Source organism: Papio anubis, chromosome 14 (genome assembly GCF_008728515.1).
Source record: "Papio anubis isolate 15944 chromosome 14, Panubis1.0, whole genome shotgun sequence".
In the NCBI taxonomy this organism is placed as follows: Eukaryota; Metazoa; Chordata; class Mammalia; order Primates; family Cercopithecidae; genus Papio; species Papio anubis.
This window is the reverse complement of record NC_044989.1, coordinates 98,008,373-98,029,802: the sequence shown is the minus strand read 5'-3', so window position 1 is coordinate 98,029,802 and position 21,430 is coordinate 98,008,373. Positions and strand designations below refer to the sequence as shown.

Sequence of the window (21,430 nt, the reverse complement as noted above, 5' to 3'; positions counted from 1 at the left end):
GAGAATTCCTTCCTTGCCTACTCTGGCCTCTGGTGACTGTGGCTTGGCTTATGACCACATCACTCAGATCTCTGTCTCCTTGATCACACTGCCCTCTCCTCTTCTGTGTATCAAACCTGCCTTTGCATCCTTCTTGCAAGGACATTTGTGTTGGGCTGTAGCAATCACCCAGAAAACCCAGGGTAATCTTGCATCTCGAGATCCTAAATGGCATCTGCAAAGTCTTTGCCATATAAGGTAACATTCACAGGATCCAGGGATTAGGATGTGGATATTTCTTTAGGGGCCAATGTTTAGCTTACCACAGCCCCAGGTGATGGAGCAGTCAGCTACATGTCATTTGATGACAGCTACATGTCATCAAATACATCAATAACACACCATTGTATTTGCTCCTTGCATTTCAGCCACACTACCCTTTCTTCCGAACTCCTACTACTCTGGGATGGAACTCTCCACGAAAGAGGCAGCACATGAGATTTTCCTCAAGCTCTACTTTCTGGGAAACTCAGTGTAATAGACTTAAGCCATTAAGAACAGTGCACACAGTAATGATAGTCATAGTCATAGTCATAGTAGTAACACAGTACAGTTTTCAAAGAGGTTTAACTTTCTTCCACAGTATTGTGCAATCATTAAAAACAGACTTACACACATTCCATTGCAGTGGAATCTTACACTCTGTTGAAAAATCTATTTCCCCTCTACAAAACATTGCCAATGTGGTGACAATTTTTTCAGTAGAATACCTGCTAAGTGAATAGAATTAGAAAGAAGTGTACTCCACAGCAAATGGAAGAAAATTCACTCTGTTAGAAGAAAGTTAAATAAATTAATGTTGATGACTTCCTTACAGACAAAATGTCTTATCTGTAGCAGCACTAAGTCCTGCTAAGGATATGCCTTTTGTATGATGAAACAAATTATGTTTCTTAAAACAGCAGTGTCCTGGGTCCTAGGAATATCTGAGAGGTGGCATACTTTATGGATGAATCACAGAATTGATACTATCACCTCCATATTCAGTCAGCAAAGCTGAAACTGCCTTTTGTGGGGGAAACAAGGAGAGTAAGGCAGAACTTTCTACAGGACCGCTCAGAGGTCTTTGTAGGTGACAACTGTATAATGGAAGATTCTGGAAGGTTGTTTTTTCCATTAGGCAACTTCATTGGCACCTTTGTTTTAGAGAATCATATGACTTTTAGGTTCACCAATAAATCTGATAAGAACAAGTGATACAGTTTATGTCCCCACCATAGCCCATTGTAGTTCCCATAATCCCCATGTATCATGGGGGGGGACACATGGTGGGAGGCAACTGAATCATGGGTGCAGTTGCCCTCATGCTGTTCTCATGATAGTGAGTGAGTTCTCATGAGATCTGATGGTTTTTAAGGGGCTTTTCCCCCTTTGCTCAGCACTTGTCTCTCCTGCCACCATGTGAAGAGGGACATACCTGCTTCATCTTCCACCATGATTGTGAGTTTCCTGAGGTCTCCCCAGCCACGCAGAACTGTGAGTCAATTAAACCTCTTTTCTTTATAAATTACCAAGTCTGGAGTATCTCTTCATAGCAGTGTAAGAACAAACTCATACAACAAGTATCTAGTAACGTTGAATATAAGGAAAATATTGGCAAACTTCCCCCACTAAAAGGGCAAATATCAAAATCAGAAACCTTTAAGTACTTCTCTTACTATGACACGGCAAATCCAATATTTTGGCCGAAGCTGCTTCCTCCAGCAGGTTATCATCTCATCTCAAAAATTACAAGACACATCATTGAATAAATATAATCTGAATGAAGAACTGTATTGAACGGTATGATAAAATAAGCGTATATCTGCCGCACTCTTGTTTAATATATGTTGCTTAGCTGGGTAATTCACATCTGAAATTTCTTTGATATGGATTCACTTGGACTTTATGTACAAAATCTTAGCTTTCACATTTCCCAAGCCTGGATCATTTTCATATTTTAGTTGCTGGAACAATGTGCTATCAACATTTCAGTATCTCTCTTTCTCTCTCCTTTCATGGTATGTGCACTCAAGAGACATGCAGATGCACACAATGTAAAACAAGGTGTCAGGCAACATTTTTAGAACAATAGGATTACTCTCCCTCTCCAAGTTCATCTACTTTCTCTTTCTTCATGGCACAAATAAAAGCCAACTCCTTGGACAGCACAGAAAAAACCAGAAGAAGAATCTATGGACTTCTGGAGGATTCCAGCCACAGGAGTCTAAGAGCAAAACAACTGAAGCGTTACAACTCATCTTTATACAGTCATCACTCCCTGGAAAATTTCAGCTCTTTTTCTAGCTCATACAAGTCTCCTAAATGATGTTAAATAGCAGATGAATGAGTGAACCAATGAACTAAAAGACTGAACATTTCCAAAACTATAGAAAAAGACATGATGTAAAGAAGCATTATGGTATACCGGAAAGAGCAGTGACTTAAAGCCAGGAGAAGTAACTGCCAGCTGTTCTACTGGCTTACTATATGATCTCGGGCATGCTACCTAAATCACATTTCCTCGCATGCCAAATAGGGATGATAATTTATTCTAAAGTTTTATAGATAGCATCTATACCACAAATACAGTACCTATATGATTTAGAAAACACATGGATTCACATTCTCTCACTTGATCCTCCCAACCACCAAATGGTGGGAAAGGATGTTCATCTTTTGTCCTGGAAGCAGAAGTCCACAATGTTGACCATAATGCCTTGATGTAGTTAATAAAGGTGCGCTCCAAGCTAGAAATCCCAGATATGTGTACACCTTCTTCTCCAGAGAGCAGGCAGAGAAAAAGATGGCCATAATCAGTGATTTACCCCTGAGACAATAATGGCAGAATCTTATCTCTAATCATGACTTCTTACCTTAAATCATTCTTGCTGCCTGTCTTCCATATACCTGCTCCGAATACTCATAAAATTAACTCACAGCCAAAGGCCCTGAGCATTTCTTCAAATAAGTACTACGTAAAAATACCTACAAATTTATTTCTCATTATGGAGAAGGTATTGGTAATGAACTGGATGGAGAACATCAGGAATTGGCAAACTTTTCCTGTCAAGAGCCAGAGAGTAAATATCTTAGGCTTTGTCGGCCATATGGTCTCTTTCACAACTACTCCATGTTGTGGAGCGAAAGCAGCCATAGATAATACAAAACAAATGGGTGTGTCTGTGAGCCAATAAAACTTTATTTACGAAAGCAGGCGACAAGTCGCACCTAGCCTGATTGGGACTTGTTTTCCAACCCTTAGACTGCATCCACTTTGAGAAAAGTCTTGTCAAAAGCATCATTTTAGCACTTTCTTTTAGAGGCAGGGTCCTGACAACTCTTGATTAACACACACATCCAGGCACTTTGTCTCTCTTCCTCCATCGTCCTTTGATAAATACCAACCAGCAGAGGGGACACGGAGCATTTTTCCTTCAACTGCAGTGATTCTGAAAGACAAAGCCGGGGCAGAGATTAAAACCAGACCCAAGGTCTTTATGCCATGCTCAGCATATCAAGTGCCCCTCTTCAAATTGTACTGAGCTAGTTGTATACCTTAATAAAGAAAATAGAACTATTCTTTCACTTAATAGTCTTTTAGTGAGGGTATGGGGGCCAGGTTTACGAAAGCCCTTATAAAATACCGGCTGAAAGGAAATAATGCTCCTTGGCACCACAGAATCTTTTTCATGTGAAGCTACATGATCACTTTTCATTTTGTTTCTCAAGCACTCCGTGGCACCCATCCATGTATTAGGCTAATAACTGCATGAATCTAGTTAAAAGGAGCCAAGCAATTATTTTAATTAGAAGAGAACAAAAATAATGCTCCTGGCTTCTGTTTTAAGGGGCAAGAAGGAAGTAGTCAGGGTTCAAAAAGATCCCACAAAATATTTTTGTGAAAGGAAAAATAATTAAGGCCAAATTTAGAATGTACTTGCAATAAATGGGCCAAATAAAATGAATGGCATCACTGTGCAGCTAGAACCCATTCATAGATAAGAGCCCCAGAAAGTCCGTTTCTACGTGATACCATTTTGAGGGTATAGCCAATTTTACAAAGTGAAAGTGAATGACTAGCCGAGACTTAATGATCCTTGTGAATCTCTCACATGATTTCATAAAGAGTGTCTGTGTAAACTCTTTTATTAATAAGAGATGGGGGGAGGATATTGGTCAATTTGCTTCTTGGGCAGGATTTTTTTTTTTTTTTTCCATTTAAATTCTTAAATTGCTCAAATTTGTTTCTCTGGAAAAATCTATCTTCACAGCAAATCCTTGTTGCTAATCCATTCTATAAAAAGCAGATTCCACCATAAGAGGATTTTAATCAGCTAGACTGAACTCAGTTATACAGGAAGAGATTGTATCTACAGATCTTCCCGAGCCTTTGCCTTCCTGCCTCCCTTCTGGTCATGGCATTTTGACCATTTTATTCCATCTCAGCCTTCCAAAAAGAAATGAAATTAGACTCAAAATAGTCAATTAGTCACCATTCTTCCTTCTGTTTGGATCTATCATTGTTTATTGAGCACTTGTTATCTACCAGCAAACAGGAAATTATGGGTGTACATAAGTGACTAAAATCCAGACCTTGCCTGCAAAGAGCTCACAGTCCAGTCTGACAGACAGACACATGGGCAGAAAGGAGAGGCAAGGAGCCCAGCTGGGTGGAGGGCAAGGTTACCTACCCTGAGCTGGCTGTTAAAGAATGGATTGTCCAGAAGGATATGGATAGTCTATTCCAGGGAGAAAGGTCAGCACAGGAAAAGGCACAGGCACAGAGAACCACAGGGAGCACACACAGTTGAACCAGAAGACAGAGTTGCAGGAATGTAAAGCCAAAGACTAGAGTGAGACAAGAGAGCAGACTGAAGAGGTGAGCAAGAGCCAGGTACTATGGTCTGAATGCTGGTATCCTTCCAAAACTCATGTTGGAACCGAATACCTGATGGGATCGTATTAAGAGGTAGGGCCTTTGGGAAGTGATTCAGTCATGGGGGCTCCCCCATCATGAGTAAGACTGGTGCCCTTATAAAAGAAGATCCAGGGGACTTCCTTGCCCCTTCCACCATGTAAGAATGCAGCAACAAGGTGCCATCTATGGAGTCCTACCAGACACCAAATCTGCTGATGCCTGGATCTTGGACTCCCCCGCCTCCAGAACTACCAGCAATATATTTCTATTGTTTATAAATTACCCAATCTAAGATATTCTGTTAAGCAACCTGAATGGACTAAGACACCAGATCATGCAAGAACCTGCACCACATTGATAAACCTGAACTTCATCTTGCAGAACAATACAGAAATCACCTAGTTTTCAGCAAAGGACTGAGATGGTTAGCTTTCTATTTCAGAGTCAGCACCCGCATGGCTGAGAAGAAGATGAAATGGAGAATAGTATCCCACAGATGCCATTGCCCAGGCAAGAGGTGACAAGGCCTTGAACTGGGACAATACTAAGTAGAAAAGGAGATCTGGGATGAGGAATGAGATGCATGCTACTAAAGGATATTTTAAAAATAAAAATTAAAAAGTCTGTGGAGCAGTAACTGATAAGGTCAAAAGTCAGAGATTAAATTGGCCTAGAAAATTCTTGGCAGGGATCAGATATTTTATCTGAACACTTGTCATATGTCCAAAAAGGTTTCTCAACTGATGAGCCTTGATTATGGGTTTGAGGATTGAGATGCAGTAACAAATTTCAGCCTTGGGCACATGAACATACTGCTGAGTGCCATATGGAAACTCCTAGAAGATAGCCTAATTCCTATTTATTTTCCCATGCAAAACTCATGCAAAATCAGCTTCTTGCTAAAAGTCTAAGTTAAAACACACAGGAACATAGAAAGACAGAAAACTGTAGTGAGTCCTTCGCAGGATAAACTACATATATGTTTAATTACTATATGAGATTAGACTCTAAAAGACTATATACTTCTCAACTTGTTTTATGAGCCAATGGAACCTTGATAACACATTTGACAAAGACATTACAATAAAAGAAAGTAACAGGTAAATTTCATTCATAAACATTTCTATAAATTTTTTTTTAAATATGACCAAAGTACATGCAGCAATACGTAAGATAAGTATTACATCACACCCAAGTTGAGTTTAATCCAGAAATGCAAGATTGGTTTAACATTCAAAAACCCATTGAATAACTCACCATGCTAACAGAATAAAGGAAAAAAGTAAAATGATCATTCTATAAAGAAGTGGGTGCTTAATTTATGACAAAAGTGTCTCTGCATAGCAATGGAGAAAGGAAGTCTTTCCCATTCATCATGAAGGGTAAGTAGATATCATGGAGTAAAGAACCAAACTTGATCCCAACCTCACACCATATACAAAAATCAATGTCATGTGGATTGTAGATCCAATTGTGAAAGGTGAAACAACACAACTTACAAAAGATAATATGAAAGGATATTATCATGGCCTTGAAGTAAGCAAAGCTCTCCTAAATAGGACACAGAAAACATTAACCATCAAGGAAAATAGACTATATTAACATTAACATTAACATTAAAATCAGCTGGGCACAGTGGTTCATACTTGTAATCCTAGCATTTTGGGAGGCTGAGTTAGGAGGATCACTTGAGGAGTCCAGGAGCTCAAAACCAGCCTGGGCAACATGGCAAAACCCCGTATCTATAACAACAATAACAACAAAATACAAAAATTAGATAGGCATGGTGGCACATTCCTGTAGTCCTAGCTACTAAGGAGGCTAAGGTAAGAGAATCACTTGAGCCCTGGGGATTGAGGCTGCATTGAGCCATGATTGAGCCACTGCACTCCAGCCTGAGCAACAGTGCAAGACTCCTATCTCAAAAAGCAAAACAAAACAAAAGAAAAGAGTTAAGATTTTCTATTCATCCAAAGACACCACAAACAGAACGAAAAGTCAAGCTCAGAGTGGTACATATTTTTAACATATATAACCAAAAAGCTATATCCAGAATATATATCTCCTACAAATCAATAAGAAAAGATGAAAAGTCCAATAGAAAAATAGACTTAATATGACCATTTACAAAAGAGAATATCCAAATAGCCACTATACATGAAAAATATGCTCAGTGTAATAATAATCCAAGAAAATAGAATTAAAACCACAGTGAGACTCTATACATACCACCAGAATGACCAAAATCAAGAAGACTGAGAATGCCAAGTGCTAGCAGGGATGTAGAACATCACTCACTGCTGGTAAGAGTGGAAATTGACACAATCTCTTTGGAAAACTGTTTGGCATTATTTATTAAAGTTGAGCATAGTCATGTTCTACAATTTGGTAACTTCCCCTTTAGTCTATGTATAGACTAAACATAATGCATATACACAAGCATTGAAGACATGCACAAGAAAGTTTCTGGCTGTACTCTCTGAAAATAGCCTAAAACTCAAAACAACTCAAATGTTCATCAAGGGTAAAATGGATAAACTGCCGAGCATGGTGGTGTACTCCTGTAATCCTAGCACTTTGGGAGGACAAAATGGACAGATCACTTGAGTCTAAGAGTTTGAAAGCAACCTGAGCAACATGGCAAAACCCTGTCTCTTAAAAAAAAAAAAAAAAAAATGAAAATTAGCCGGGCAGGGCATAGTGGCATGAGCCTGTAGTCCCAGCTACTCTGGTCTGAGGATCACTTGAGCCCAGGAGGTCAGGGCTGCCATGAGCCAAGATCATGCCACTGTACTCCAGCCTAGGTGACAGAAGGAGACCCTATCTCAAAAAAAAGAAATGATAAATTGTACTATATTACTTATATAAGGATATAAGGGAAGAAAATATAACAAGGAAAACATGCTGTTAGTACACCCAACAACATAGACACAAAAATAATGTTGAGAGAATGAAGACAGACAAAAGAACACCTATCCATGTTTAATGTTCTTATCACAATAAAGATGAAATTTAAAAAAGAATACCTATCATATGATTCCATTTACATGAACTTCAAAAAAAGCAAAACAAATATATGGTGTCAGAAGTCAGGCCAATGGTTACCTTTGAGGGAAAGGGGCCTTCAGGAGCATTGTTCACATTCTCCTTCTTGTCCTGGGAGAAAGTTAGAGGATGTGGTCACTCCAGATTAATTTATCAAGTCACACACTTCTGCTATTTGCAGTTTTCCATATGTGGAACCCCAATAAAGCTTCCATTTAAAAGTTTCAAATGTTGATTTCCATTTTCCTTTAAGTAAATAAAGAGAATAAGAAAATATTATAGAATATCTTCATTAAAATCAATCAATTTTAATTTGCTAACCAAGCTGGCTCTTACTTGTGTTCAGTTTGCTCCCCTGATATCAGCTACAGAGCAGGAAAGAGGAAAAACCACACATATGATTTTCAGGCCGCTGGAGGAAGAGGAAGTGAATGCCTTCCCTGTGAGGGAGAATGAATGAAACTGGGACCCTCTGCAATTTAGCTAAGAGGTGAGTAATGCATAGAGAGGAAAAAGAAAAAGAGAGAGAGAGAGAGAGAGAGAGAGAGCTGAAGGTCCAATGTATAAAATAATGACAATAATAACGGGCCTGCTGGAGGCTCATATATTTCTAGCCTTATATAAATGGGATTAAAACGTAACAAATTTAGACTGGCTACAAGAAATGCTTTGTGTGAAATGTATAATTAACCTGTAGCCAACGGTTTAGTAAAATCCAACTCCTCCCATCCTCCAAAAAAAAAAAAAAAAGCTATTTATAGCAGCCAAACCAGCAACATTGACAAGTATTGTATTACAAAGACTCCCCTGCTTCCAGGCAAAAACTGATCACCAGCTGGGGTCAGGAAGAAAATTTTCCCTTTGGTGTAGTATTTCATGGCTCTGTTATCTAATATTGAACAACTCTCCCGGGCTGAGTAGCATTTGCACCTCCATTCACGGCACCTGGCTCTGGGATCCAGGATGGAATATTGAAATAGGCTATTGTTTTAATCCCCGGATGGCAACACCTGTATGCCTGTATTTAGGCAACACCTTGTGTTTCCAAAAAGTAAACACAATGAATATAATCAAAATTGTTCCTAACACTACTGTTTTTATATCAACAATCTATAAATACATGGAAGAACTCAATATATGTGAGAAATAAACAGAAAGCATGCCTACATTGAGGTAATTCAAAAGATGGCTCTATAATTTACCAGCTTGAATTTCAATTGTTGCATTTTTAGGTATGAAACATTACGAAAAAAGAGATACTATTCATCAAAGTGATTGTCCTGTGCACTTGTATACCTTATATAATTTATTTTTTTCGGGGCTTTTTACTTCAAAGAAATCACCAGCTAATGACATTTCAGACTTTAGAAATTTTTCTGATAGCACATCGGAATTCCCCCAGGGACAGAATTGTGAATAAGTGGATTTTTTTAAAGATCATTAACAGATATTACAAACCAATTCAAACTGAGCATTTTCTTTGCAAATTACCTTTAACTTTTAAAGCCATTGGAAAAAAGAAAAAGACAGTGAGTGATTTAATTTACTTAACCTGTCTACAAATTGCAGCTTTGTGCTCCATCGGCGATTGCATTTTCAACCAAAAAAGAAAAAAAGAAAAAGAAAAAACGTCCCTAACTATCTCTAATAGGGATATTTTTCTAAATTATCACACCCAATGAGTGATATTTCAAAAGAAAGTAATGTTTATTTTTTTTTTCATTTAGCAAGTTGCCCTGGAATTGAGAATGTTTATTCTATTGATATGTTTAAAGTAAAAACACAGCCCTACACTGTCTCTATCTGTTGCTTAATTAAAACTCTCCAGCAATTAGCAGGTTTATCATCTCCAGAGCAAATGGATGGTGGAGCTTTGGTGGTGGATTGTGAGAGGAGGGGAGTGCTCTTTTATTTAATGATCAAACCATAGTTTCTGGGCTAAAGAGCTAATATTTGGGGTGAGAAGCACCTTTATTCCTCGCATACATCAGGCCTGATTCTTATTGGCATCAACACCCCGTTGTGTATGTTTTCCATTCAAAGAGTTCCCATGGACTTCAAAGGGAGTTGCCTGCAAGGATGGGATATGTGGGAGTCCTGACAGGCCCCAGAACAGGCCCAGAGCTGGAAGAAACCATGCCAAGAGTACCTCACATTAGAGCCCCCCCAAACCATGTCACAAAATTAAAGGGTATCCCCTGCCTATGCCATGCCACAGCGCACATGGGAAATGTCCTCAGGTTTGCCAAGCACTGCTCCGACTCTGCAGGCTACTAACTTATACATATTTGATCAGTAGAGCTCCATTTATAAGAAAGTATATTAATAAGAATATTCTTTGACAATGGTGTCCAGCGCAGACTTTAAAAGGGTCATTGTTTGAGGTACCAGAGGTTTCCTTTTTCCCCTTTTAAAGTGCAAAGTCAACTTATTAAACACCAAACAAAAGAACTGCACATCCCTTTGGATGTCCCATCAACAACAAATGGGTAGGAGTCTATTCTGAAGAATGTTCTATTTTTGGAGTGATTAATTAAATCATTAAGAGTAAAGGGGCAGATAAACTAATATTTCTTGAGTGTTTCTTATGTGCCAGGTATTTTAATTCCTCTCTTTTAATCCTCACAAATATATTATGAGGTAGATGGTATTATCCCCCATTTAAAAGGTGATAAAAATGGGCTTTAGTGAGATCATGAAAATTGTCCACTCCAAAGTCCCATGACAGCAAGTGAAAAGCCTGTGGAACCCAGCCCTCCCCATATCCAAATCCCATGTTTGTCTCTTTACATTACACTAACTCCTCATTGTCTGCTGATTTCAAATGCCAAGTTCACATCTTATGGCAACTGCCATTTTTCTAAATGGCTAGAAGTCACAGACTGTGGGTTCTTTCCATTCAAGCTCAGACAAGAGATACTGTATTCCAAATGCTGAAGATTAAGTTGCAAAAGTATTGTTTTGCTTCAAAGAATTACCAGTGGACTCCTGCCAGGAAACATAGAATGGAAGGTGGTTGAAGATCTATACTAGCTATTCTGAATGTCACACGTGTCCCCAAATGCTGACACACCTAAATGAATCTCACATGATAAGGGGTGATCCTAGTGATCACAGTAGACTCCCTTGGAAACAAGTCCAAGGAGGAGACTGGGCCAGGACTTCAGGATACCAGAGGACCAAGATGCTCATCAGTAGACAGTTAGCATATCCAGAATCATTCCAGTCACAAACATTTAAGTGTAGGGATTGGAGAGACAGCCAGAACTTCTACTGATCTTTTTGGTCCCTCCCCAACCTCAGGACTTCAGAGTCCTAATGAAGTTTAGGATGTGGACACCCAGTGGGCACAGAGTGTGGTTAGGGAGATGGAGTCTCCTGTCCACCTGATGAGCAGGCACCAACCAAGGACTTAACTGTGTGGAAGTGGTAAGGGGAGTGGGGATGGTCTATCAGAGCCACCCCTAAGCTCCTTCCCGCTCACCACAGACTCCTCCAGCAAAGGCCTCTGAGGCCACTGCTAGGAGCCCAAGTAATTGTGAATGTGGCCACCATTTGCCTCAGGCTCACAGAAAGCTCACCAGAACACAGGCACATGTTCCAGAGACCTTGCCAAGTCTTTTCCATTCTCCCAGGCTCTGCATCCTTACTTTCAAAGTGGAGACTATATGAATACCTGCTCAGCCTAGCATGTCTGGTGACGACAAAGGGGACAGATTGGTTCATGAAAGCACTTCATGAGGTCCAGGCAGTGGGAGGGCATCTCAAGCTGCGTCCCTCTAGCTGCAGGCACGTGGCTACACACCAGACCCTGTTCTCCCCACTGTAGCTTGGTCTTGCAGTGAAAACAAATCTAAATGGAAGTGACTTTTTATATAATAGAAATCAAAACCAAAGTTTAAAAATAAAATAAAATGGAATGTTTCTGAGCATGCAACATCCATCTACTGTATTTGTTTTTTGCTCATTCAGCACATTTGTAGTAGGCGCTGAGTGGAGGCAGAGACGCTCCATCGCTGGATTTCTGAGCACACTACCTACCCTTTGCATTTGGGAGAAGGTCAAACTCCTGAACGGGAAGCCAGCCTCTCACACCCCACCCTTACCCAGCAGCCCAGCTCATGGCTCTGCAGGCGAACAGGACACGCGCCAGGCCCACCTCCTGGGCCTCCTTCATCCCACTATTCACTGTCAGCCCCTCTGCTTCATCCTTGACTTGCCTGAAATATCCTCTGCTCAGAAAGACCTGCCAGAGAGCGCCTCTGGTCCAAAGCGGTCCTAGCCCTGATCTTCACCCTCATGCCTAGTGGGTTTCCTGTGGAGCCTTCACTGCCACGTGTGGCGACACTCTGTTGGTCCGGGATCTCCTGTACCATCTGTCTCCCCAGCTCAACTGTGACCTTCAGAAGGGCAGAGGCCACCTCAGCCTTATTTCTACACTTCAAGCCCCCACACAGTGTCTGGCCCATGAAGGACACAGGAAACAGGGTTTTGCCTCAAAGCAGCTCACCTAATATAAAGCAACACAAAACCCCACACAGCCAGGGCTTTGTTTCACCTGCTGCAATGGCAGCCCTTGAACTGAAGGAGAAGAAAGGTTTTTCCCTCCTCCACCAAGCTCATTTTTTTTTTTTTTTTGAGACAGAGTTTCACTCTGTCATCCAGGTTGGAGTGCAGTGGCATCATCTTGGCTCACTGCAACCTCTGCCTCCTGGGTTCAAATGATTCTCCTGCCTCAGCCTCCAAAGGAGCTGGGATTATATGCACAAACCGCCACCCCCAGCTGATTTTTGTATTTTCAGATTTTGTATTTTAGCAAACTCCTGACCTCCGGTGATCCATCTGCCTCAGCCTTCCAAAGTGCTGGGATTACAGGCGTGAGCCACCGCACCTGGTCCCAAGCTCAAATTCTTTCCCCTGCAATTGATTTGTGCCTCCTCCCTGCAAGGTGGCCACCCTCACCTGATCTGGCAGGAAGACCTCTGTTTGCTCCCAGCCCACAGAAATGTCCCACCTGTTGGTCAGGGTCCTTCCCGCCAAGGAGGCACAGCTTCCCTTATTACCTAAGTGTCCTCTTATCTAAGTGTAAGATGGTGATAAGCCTGGTGCCCTGAGAGGCACAGGTGTGACTGTCAGATGGTCCCTAGGACTCCCCTGCCAGAGTTAGCCTGGGCTCCAGTGACGGCCCAGAAATTTAGCTCCCATTGCCTCGTGAATTCCCCACGCTGTGTGCTGCAGAGTGGATGACGGCAAGCAACACTCACAGCATAGTTTACATTCCTTTAATTTTTCTTTATTTTCAAACTAGAAAAGTAATATGTACCTACCGTAACAAGCAAAACAATACTTAAAAAGGTGAATAAAAGCAAATATAATTATTTCTTCCTATCCCACTTCATTATCACTATCTCAAGAATACCAAGGGCATGTGTGTATATGCCTGTATCCGTGTATAATATATAAAGAATAAGCCAGGCACAGTGGCTCATGCCTGCAATCCCAGCCCTTTGGGAGGCCAAGGCGGGCGGATCACCTGAGGTCAGGAGTTTGAGACCAGCCTGGCCAATGTGGTGAAGCCCCGTCTCTACTAAAAATATAAAAATTAGCCAGGCGTGGTGGTACACGTGCCTGTAATCCCAGCTACTCGGGAGGCTGAGGAGGAAAATCGCTTGAATCTGGGCGGCAGAGGTTGCAGTGAGCCAAGATCATGCCCTTGCACTCCAGCCTGGGCAACAGAGCGAGACTCCATCTCAATAAATAAATAAATAAATAAATAAATAAATAAATAAATAATAAAATACATATCTAATATATAGCATATATAATATATACTCTACACATATCTTATGTATCATTTTACATAAGTGGGATCATACACAAGCTGGGGGAATTTTAGTGCCATATTTTGTCTTTATTTAATTATCTATTTTGTGTGCCTTTTGTAGGTGTGATTCCTCCAGGGACTCGTTGAAAAGCGTGGACGTCCTGTGGCCATGGGACCACACCTGTCTTCAGTGGCACTGTTTCCCTATTTGTTCTTGAACACGCCTGCTGCCTTGGTTACACTGGCCTACTGGTGAGTCTTCAGAGAAGTCGCACTGCAGTTTTTTTCTTTTCTCCGTTGGTGGTTTTGGGACATTTGAGATGTCTCCTACTCCCACTCAGTCTCTTTTATTTTCTGCAGTTCCTCTGGCCTGTCTTGTTCCCTGCTCTTTCTAACTGGCTCTCATTTCCAGCCGCCAGACCCTGCATTGCTTCTGACCTTGTCTATTTCCAGAGACCTTCCCAAAGTCACAAATCTCTTGACAAAAGGCCCCTTTCCCTTTCTGAACAGGTGCCTCTCCCTATCCCTCCTCCAACAAATCTTACGCAAGCCTTCCCCCAGTACTCAGCTCATCTGTCAGTAGAGACCATTCTTCCTGACCCTTCCTCTACCAGGTCACACATGTGATCAATACATTGGTGTATTGCTTTGTAGATTTCAAACACATTCAAATAGATTGCTTCAACAAATTCTTACAACAGCCCTATGAAACAGAAAGGGGTAAGTCTATTGCCTCTCCAAATATATAGGTCTTAAAGAACATTAACTGACAATTTGCACTTTGCAATCTGCAAAGAAGACATTAAAATGACCAGACTTTTTAAAAACTCAGTTTCATTATTAGTAAAAGAAATATAAAGTATAAGAACACTGATATACTTTTGCCTATGAAATTAGCAAATATTTAAAAGGATGATAATACTGTTTGGCAAAGGAGGATAGTGGTGGTACACTAGATTTTTGCAAATAGGAGTGAAAATTGGTGGCCCCTCTTTGATTAATACCTTGCCAACACATATTAAATTAGAAAACCATGGAGCCAGGCATTTCCTCTTATAGAAATTTATCCCAAGGAAATAAACAAAGCTACGTAGAACATTTTTGCTACAAGTATAATTTAATACGCAACTGATTAAGTTGAAGTCCAGTCATGCAATGAAATGCTCTAAAACATGTTTTAATGATAATGTGGAAGAATATATAATATCATGCAAAGCATTTTGATATAATGAATAAAAACATTATACAATGACACACACTGTCAAGCTATATGATAGAGATATATATATGGATATCGATATCATGCACTCCAAAATGGCAAGGAAGGTTATCTCTAAGAGATGGTGTTATGGGTGATTTTTATCTTCTAAATTTTGTTTTTCTCTACTTTCTAAGTTATTTTCAATAATCACATATGCTTTTGTAAAAAGAAAAACAAGAAAATTATAACATTAAAAGATGATTCTCGTTTAAATGGAACCAGTTCTACATTTGGTTCTTTAATCCACTCACTCATTCATTCGACAAATATTTTTTAACTCCCACTATACACAAAGCACTCTGCTAGAGGAAAGGGGTATAGTAATTAAAAATTTTTAAATTTTTTAAAAAAGAACTAGTGTCTACCCTGGAGAAGGGGTTCTTGGTAACTGGGAGAAAGCCAGTGGAGCTCATTAGGCATTACTCTTCCCTAAATCCAAGAAATGGCCTCAGAGGATGTCACTGCATCCAGTCATGCTTAACTGAGACTTGGCATTGGAACTGGACCTGAAAAAGTGGTTTCTGAGAAAGGGTTGGGAGTGCAAAATGGAAAGAATACATGAGAACGAGAATCACCCTCACTCTGAGTGCTCCCAGCTACTGCGTCTCCTGGCAGCTTGAGACAAATGGTTGGAGTGGCCTGGCAGTGGTAGAAATGGCCCCATGGGTTGCATAACTTCAGATGTTAATCAGAAGGCCCAAAATGATTCTTATTTTAGGTAAGTGACTAGCAAAAATTCAACAAAATTCTACTAAAGTGTCCCTCTGAGTCTGCATTTTGAATAAGCATTCAGCCTCCTACTGTTATTAGTTGGCACTCCCCTTTAACTGGTAGGATTGGAACCTCCCACACACGTCAATCAATTTTCCCAGCAAGGAAGCCACCCCCACGAAGTGTGGCACTTGGCACAGTCTGCAAGAAGTCCTTACAGCCTCTGGGGTACCATTTTGTTACCCCATAGGATCGTTGTCATATTCCAAATTAACTCAAGTCATCTGCTTTGAGTTGTTTTTCCCATAAATGGTGAAAAATTTTGTTGATTCTTTCTGAAAAGGCCATTTGTGACCAGTGGCCATTTGGAGACCTGACTGGGGCTTGGAGGGGGACCACAATGAATGAAGCAGCCCTCTTGGGGACTGAACCCATGACCTCATTAGCACAAGGTTCTAATCAACAGAGCCACCAGGCACATACCTCATTTAAGACACTGAGGCAGTAATTTGCTAAATGTTAATTCTTAGATTAACTACAGATGAGTAGAGTTCCTAGGGGGAAAAAATGAGAAAGATTTGTTCATTCTTGAAAGGAAATTTAGGTCATCAGTTTTGGATCCCTTTGGTTAGTTTTATGGTATAGTTCCAGAATCCTAAGATGATGTCCATCAGGGTCTATGCCCCATGATTTTTAAAAAATCAATATCTTGGTCAGGAGACTTTCAAAGAAAATGCAAATCGTGTCACTTCTGCACCCGCAAAACACCACACAATGCTTTTCGATAGACACCTCTACAGCTTCTATTTCTCATGCACAACACAGGTGGCAAAATAAAGAAATGAGATTCATATCTGAGTCAGAGATGGTCCTCCCAGAGCAGGAAGGGCTGGACCCCATTACCACCACCACCGCTCAAAATCCTAAGTCCTGTGGATACAAGATCCCCTTCCATGGAGAAGGGGAGCCCTGACCTCCAGACCTTTCTCAAGGCATGCAGGAACCCAACCCACTCGCCTTCTCACCTTATCCCCCAGCCAGTCCCTGAGGAGCCAGTTTTACAAACAGCAAATATGGTTTGGAACCAAGTTTTGACACTGACTTGGTATCTTGTGCTCATATTACGTTTCTATGAATATTCCACCGACTTTTCAACTCCAAAGAAAAGTTTCCGCTCGAAGGCTACATTTAACATTCAGACTATTTCAACTTCAGTTGCTCCCACCCCAACAGCGATCTTTGAAACTGATATGGCCCTGAAAGCAGCCAGAATAGCTTTGTAAAAATGTTAATAATAATGGGCTAGGTTCCCAGTCTTTGTAATCTTGTGGAAGAACCTCTGTGAGAAAGCACCCTGGGAATTGAATTGAGTGTGTGCCCACGCTAGCTTTTCCATGGAAAGCCTGCTTGAAATGCATGGTTGTTTTGCAGGAGCATTTCTACCAAAGTGGAGCAGAATGGGAATGTAGCCTTGCATTGGTCACCTTTCATCCCAGGAGCTTTAAGACCACAATGAAATACCCAGCCTGCTGCCTGTTGAGGGAGAGGTCCCCTACATTTGGTGGCAAGACCCAGCCATGCCATGTCAGGAGTATACCATTCTGCCACTGTTGGTTAGGGGCCTGTGGGAAAGCTAGGTATCCTCTCTGAGTTGTCAGTTTTCTCACCTGCAAAACGATGGTAATTGTAGTTACTACAAAATAGGGTTGCTGTCTCCACACAAAATAATGGACATAAAATCCTTTAGATTATTGCCTGGAATATAGCACTTAGTAAGCACTCATTAAAACTTAACTATTTCTGTTGCTACTATCTGCCTCCTGAGAAAAACATAGCCATCTCAGTGTAATGGGTTGCATTCCAAATATCGCTTCCTTTATAAATCCAAAATGAAAATTAAATAGGTACTACAGTTGTGCATCCACGAAGAAGCTCCTAACCGTAAGCTGAACACAAACAAGCTTTAACAGCATGCGCTGATCACAGTGGCTAAGAGGGAGCAACCTAAAATGAAAATAGCCAGCTAGCCCTGATTTCTAAATAATTCTTAACATTCTTAGAATGTGTTCTTATGAAATGCATTGTAAAATGGCACAAGGAACTTTCCAAACTCGCATGACCAAAATATATGATCTTAAAATCACAAAGCTCTACAACACAACAATTTTTTAGCCAACCTACATTCACAGGAATTTCAAATTCTGAATGGGTTAAAAAAAAAATCTCCACTAACTCAAATAATCAAACCAAGTACATTTTTATCTAAAATTACAATCTGAGGCAACTCCATCTTATAATCAAGAAACACTCACAGCATTTAGTAAGCTACAATGTTGAACTTCTATTCAAGTTGAAGTTGACAGTTAGGAGCAAAACAAATAGAAATTAAACTTCTGAATTGTTATCTCTCTTGTAGTTACGGGCTCAATTACTACTTTAATCTCCAGCAGGGACAGCTATTAGTTCAATAAAATAAATATTTTTAATTTCCTCTATGCATTTCCTCAAACCATGCCAATGCACTTATCTATGGCTCACTTAAAGAGTTTGGTTAAGCAGCCTCCGCTTACTTAAAAGACAATGTTTGATTTTCCTATGAAATGAAGAAATGGACGTGGGTGCTCGTTGCTCTAATGCACTGAGCCCTTAATCACTTCCAGTTTTGATTCATCAGAAAAGTTGTACTCTTGAGGGTTTGGGGGACTTTTTTGGTCACTAAATATTGTCTTTCATTTTGAGATATTTATTCCTTGCCAGAAAATGATACTGTATTTTCCCCTAATGATGAAGGATGAAAGATGGAGCAAATTCCATTTGGTGATTATTGAACCACAGAGAAGTAAACTGATTCAGAAAACAAATCCCCAAAAGAAAAATAAATGTATTATGTGAGGTAGGAGCATGGGATTCTTGGCAAATATTCAATTGGAGCCAGGATTGGTAATTTAATAGCATCCTTGTCTTATTAATATTTGAAGGGGGAAGGGTAAAGCTCTTGGGCTTTTAGCCATGGGCCAGAATCTCCCTATTCTTTACCTCTCCACTGCTACCCGAGCCTGCATGGATGTAAAGATGCAAATGCCTGGGAGTCTTGCTAAGAGTTGTTAAAACTGCATAGGCCATAAGCAGGGGTCCAAGATGCCATCGCTCCTTACATAAGCCACAGGAAATAACACAACCTTAACGTCTACAGCTCAATGGGCAACGCGAATAACCTCCAAGCCCACTCTGAACACTGTTTCCAGAGGCCTGGAGCATCAGACCCAAATCGGAGCAGACAGGTGAGTTCATAAAGTGACATCTGCCAAAGATGATTCTGCCAAATCACGCCAATTTGGTAAATGCATCATTCTACTTTCAGCTGGTCCTTCTAGTTTCCCCTTGCTGATTGGCAGAGTTTGGCAGGAAAAAAAATAAAAATAAAAATAAAGCCCTTCCTTTGGAAATCCTGGCCACATCTTTGTACTACAAAGGGTCATCCCCAAGTGGTATAGATAGGAAAGGGGTTAGAAGTCAGCACGGTAGTAACACACAGCCGCTTTCTAGGACTGCATGTTATGAAGTGTAGCATTTTTGAGCTTTGGTTCTCTTTCAAGTTTAAAGGAGGAGAGAAGGATATTGAAAAACAAAAAAAGAGGCTGGGCACAGTGGCTCATGCCTGTAATCCCAGCACTTTGGGAGGCCGAGGTGGGCAGATTATGAGGTCAGGAGTTTTAAACCAGCCTGTCCAATATGGTGAAACCCCGTTTCTACTAAAAATACAAAAAAAAAAAAAAAAATTAGCTGGGTGTGGTAGCATGCGCCTGTAGTCCCAGCTACTCAGATGGCTGAGGCAGAAGAATCACTTGAACCAGGGAGGTGGAGGTTGCAGTGAGCTGAGATCATGTCACTGCACTCCAGCCTGGGCAACAGAGCAAGGCTCCGTCTCAAAAAAAAAAAAAAAAAAATGAAAAAGACAAAGAAGGAGAAAGACAAGTTTAGTCCAAACCCAGTCCCCAAGACAGCTCTGAATTGCCAATTTTCTGCCATAAACCTTTTTAATTCTTGGATAATGAAATGTGTAGAAAAAACAAATTTAATTGCTAACAATCTTACCCAATTTTATGGTCCCCATTGGCATCTGAAAAGAAACATTATATGGGTCACACAAGTGTGTGAGAGATGGTGGTATTAGTGGTGATGGTGATGGTGATGGTGGCAGTAGTGGGGTTAAATAAATTACTAACAACAAAGTAATGTAGTAAAGTATGGTAGTAGTATGAACAATTAGTGACAGCAGTATGGTAGTAGTATGATAGTATTGTCAAGTGCCACAGTATAAATGAAAATATGGAGTACTGTGATATGGTAACAATGATATTAAATGCAGTAAATAAGTGATAAAATGTGTGTGTGTAATATGGTAATGCAGTAGTAGGTATTAGTAATGTGTGTAGATTGTGTGAAGTATTAAGTAGAAATGAAATATTAATTAGTAAATGAAATAGTGAAGTAGTAGTAAGTAGTAGTAAATTAGCGTAAGTGATGAAGTAGTGATGGTAATGAGAAATAGTAATGAAGTACCTCATAGATTATAATGGGAATATAATGTAAATCCATAAGTAATAAATCTGTCGTATGTCACTGTGAAATGAAATGTCACCAATAAATATAAATAATAAAATGTCATTAAATGGCATGTGAAAGTAGTAAATAAAGAAATAAAATAAAAAAAAAAAATAAATATATAATATGTCATTATATAAATAAATATATATATAAATGGCATGTCGTAAATATAATAAATGTAAATGTAAATATATATAAGTAAATGTGTGTCTCATAAATAGTAAATATAAATGTAAATGTAAATAATAAAATATAGTAAATGTACAGTAAATATAAATAAATAAAAATATGTAAATAAATATAAATATAATATGTAAATGTCTCGTAAATGTGTGTCATGTCATCTCAAATAAATATAAATTAAATATAAATTGTCATCAAATAAATATAAATAATATCGTAAATAGCCGTAGAAGTAATAAATAAATAAATATAATATATATAAATGAAATGAAATATATAAATAAATAAATGAAATAGTAAATGTAAATAATAAATAAAAATAAAATATGAAAGCATGTGTAATAAATATAAAAAATATATATATAAATGAAAAATAAATATAAATAAAATAAAATAATAAACAAATGTAAATATAAATATAAAATAAAAGAAATATAAATAAAATATATAAACAATAAACAATAGTAAATAAAATAAAAGAAGAGAGATAAATAGTAAAAATATATCATCTTAAGTAAATAGTAATATATAAAATAATAATATAAATATAAATATAAATATAAATATAAATATAAAAAGTAAAATGATATAAAATGAAAATAGTAAATGTATTAATAAAAAATATATAAATGAAATAAATAAAAATATAAATGAAAAAATAAATAAATAAATAATGTGATGGTGTGGTTGTGGTGGTGTGGTGGTGGTGGTGAGTGGTGATGATGATGTGGTGATGGTGTGGTGGTGATGTGGGCTGATCTTGTGGTGGTGATGGTCATCATGGTGACGGTGGTGTGATGGTGTGGTGATGGTGGTGGTGGTGGTGATGGTGGTGGTGACACTGATGATGAGGGTGGTG

The 21,430-nt window shown here is 39.4% G+C and overlaps 1 long non-coding RNA gene across 4 annotated transcripts in view; it reads right to left on the bottom strand.

The window, feature by feature from the left end:
- Nucleotides 1-3,198: 3,198 nt before the first annotated feature.
- The window catches only part of LOC101011360, a 46,602-nt gene continuing 28,370 nt past the window's right edge, over nt 3,199-21,430 (bottom strand). For 3 of the 4 annotated variants that reach the window (XR_636780.4, XR_001894378.3, XR_001894380.1), the window contains exons 2-3: nt 8,045-8,230; nt 3,199-3,470 (exon numbers count right to left, since the gene is read on the bottom strand). This is a non-coding gene — a long non-coding RNA (uncharacterized LOC101011360). Of the gene's footprint in view, nt 3,471-8,044; nt 8,231-8,320; nt 12,591-21,430 lie in introns of those variants that run through there. The other variant, XR_001894379.3, reaches the window with a different exon arrangement.